Source organism: Carassius gibelio, chromosome A18 (assembly GCF_023724105.1).
Source record: "Carassius gibelio isolate Cgi1373 ecotype wild population from Czech Republic chromosome A18, carGib1.2-hapl.c, whole genome shotgun sequence".
Taxonomy (NCBI): domain Eukaryota; kingdom Metazoa; phylum Chordata; class Actinopteri; order Cypriniformes; family Cyprinidae; genus Carassius; species Carassius gibelio.
The window spans coordinates 26940769-26943344 of NC_068388.1; positions in this window are offsets into that span (position 1 = coordinate 26940769).

A 2576-nucleotide genomic window follows, 5' to 3' on the forward strand; every position below is an offset into this window, starting at 1 on the left:
GTCAGTGTCCCGTTTAACTGAGGATAGTGCTATTATATCATATGACAATTTCTGTTTTAAATATTTTAATTACAGTCGAGCTAAATTTGAATCTATTGTTAAAGCTATTCCTAACTCTGTTATTTGTCTGATCAAAGAAACTCTTCTTTATTCGAACCCTATGACCCTGTGTTCACCTCCACTGTTAATTGAAGGCTGTGAATTTAAAGGAGGTAAACTCTCCAACAAAACTATTAGAAATATGTTTAATAACATTTCTTATCCTATCGCAGTCTACAGAAATTCGATTTCTTCTAATTTCCAGAAAGATATCATTCATATTCTTAGAACTAAATACATAACATTTCCTTTATCTCCCAAGATTAAAGAAATTCATTTTAAAGTGTTAAATGGGATAGATCCATCCAGTGAGTACTTAAGACTTAGATGTGGATTTGATTCTAATAAATGTATATTTTGTGATGATATCGAAACTACGGATCACCTGTTCTTTCATTGCTAGCATGTGGATGCTTTATGGTCTGATATTCATGACTGGCTTTACCCAAAGATACGTTACCTGGTCAACTTCACCCTAAAAGACATTGTCTATGGACTTGTAATGAATAATAACAAAATAGATTTTCTGGTCAATAGCATCCTTATGCTGGGAATATTCATAAATCCAGATTCTTGAAAGTTAAACCAGCCTTTTATGCATTTCATAATGAGTTTCTTTTGTATTCCAAAGCCCTTAAAATGATGAAAAAGAAAAATGCAATACGCATGTTTACTACTATTATGGAGTATGATTTACAAGAAAAACCCTAGCCCCGCTCCTAGATTATTATTTACATTTTTTCTTCCCTTTTTCCTTTTGTTCTCTCTCTTTCTGTTGTATGTAGATGAACCTATTCTATTCTGTACATTGTAATGTGAAGATGTATTGATTTGGCCAAGAGGTTTGTACATTAATGTTTGTTCAATAAAAAAAAAAATCTGCATCCATTGTATTTCGTGCTGTTTTACTTCCTTTTCTGGGTCAGAACATCTACGTTTGGTAGTTTCAGCAGTGTATAGTGTAAATGCAAAAATCGGATACGGGATACTTTTAAAAGATGATGTAAGCGGGTCGTCAAAAAAATGAATTACACACTACAGCAGGCCCGGTCAGAATGAAGGTACACAGAACCTACAATTTTCACCGCACTGGCAAAGCTTATTTATTATTTATTTATTATTTATTATTATTTATTGTGTCCCGTGCCCAATTCGAAGCTGGGATAGAGTATGAGAAAAGAAAGATTGGTTCCCACAAGACAAGGGAAAATGAGCAGGAATGTGAGCGCAGACAGTGGTCGTGATTGAATTGTGTGGGAACGGCAGGTGTAGAAACACAAAACTCACACACACACACACACACTGACAGGAGGAGGACAGAGTAAAGGTACACAGGGCCTACAGTTTTCACACTTTTATTAGCCTTGAAAAAATAATTAATTGTATAATTTTTATTTTGATAAAAAAATGAAAACGGGTCCAACAGACCCCGAACACCATACAAGGGTTAAATGTGTTGCGTTCAACAACTCATATGCTTGTCTATAAATATCATGCTGTAATGTCTTCAACTGAGTTTGATCTTTTAAAAACATGTTTCAATGCATTAAGCCACCTTAAGAGTTTAAGAATGTCTCTGAAGTGCTGAAATGTCAATTTATAGAATGTCTCGAATTGTAGTACACGCTCATTTATTGAACTGTTAATGTGATGCGTTCCAGACAACTATTATATTATATTATATTATAGTATATTTTATTATATTATATTATATCATATTATATTATATTATATTATATTATATCTGGGTTGTCTGGAGGATAATATATTGCCATTTTACTGCCCTGCCTTTGGGATTATAAATTATCCCCTGCCCCCGGGGGGCTATCGGCCCGTGGGTAGTGGCATCTGAAAGGGGGCCTCAGAGTCTACCACGGTCCCGAGTTTGAAGTCACTGGGTCTCGGCCTCGGCCTGATATAGCCGTTCAAAATTTCGAACTTTGGGGGGCGCTATCCCCGGCTGTCGGGCGGCCATCGGCCCATGGGTGGCGGCGTCTGATAGGGGGTCTCAGGGTCTACCGCGGTCCCAAGTTTGAAGTCCCTGGGTCTCGGCCTAGGAGAGATATAGCCATTCAAAATTTCTAACTTTTGGGGGCGCTATCCCCGGCCACCGGGGGGCTGTCGGCTCGGGGGTAGTGGCATCTGAAAGGGGGCCTCAGAGTCTACCACGGTCCCGAGTTTGAAGTCCCTGGGGCTCGGCCTCGGCGAGATACGGCCGGTCAAATCTTCGACCTTAGGGGGGCGCTATCCCCGGCCCCCGGGGGGCCATCGGCCCGCGGGTGGCGGCGTCTGATAGGGGGCCTCAGGGTCTACCGCGGTCCCGAGTTTGAAGTCACTGGGTCTCGGCCTCGGCGAGATATAGCCGTTCAAAATTTCGAACTTTGGGGGGCGCTATCCCCGGCTGTCGGGCGGCCATCGGCCCATGGGTGGCGGCGTCTGATAGGGGGTCTCAGGGTCTACCGCGGTCCCAAGTTTGA